This window comes from Egretta garzetta, unplaced genomic scaffold (genome assembly GCF_000687185.1).
Source record: "Egretta garzetta isolate BGI_Z169 unplaced genomic scaffold, ASM68718v1 scaffold215, whole genome shotgun sequence".
NCBI lineage: Eukaryota > Metazoa > Chordata > Aves > Pelecaniformes > Ardeidae > Egretta > Egretta garzetta.
In genome coordinates, this window is record NW_009259719.1 from 1,811,575 (window position 1) to 1,811,885 (window position 311).

Genomic DNA, 311 nt, shown 5'->3' on the forward strand with positions numbered 1-311 from the left:
GAGGGCTGAGGAGCGGGAAAGCTGCAGTCCACTTTCCAGAAGCTGCTGCACCCACATCAAAGGCACCTTGAACACATGCAGCTGGAGCAGCTCCGAAAGTTCCTGCCGCTGCAGGTTGTTTGCAACTTTACTTCCTTCCTGCCACTTACTGTTCGGAGGCCACGGCGCCGGGGGGAGGCGAGGGAGGGGGAGACCTTTTTCTCAAAGCGATCCCCGCTGCGAAGCCATCTCGCGTGTAAGCGCAACTTCCCCAGCCCCTCGCTGCCAGGCGGGGAGCGGCAGGGGGGGGGGGGGGAGGAGGGGGAGGGGGG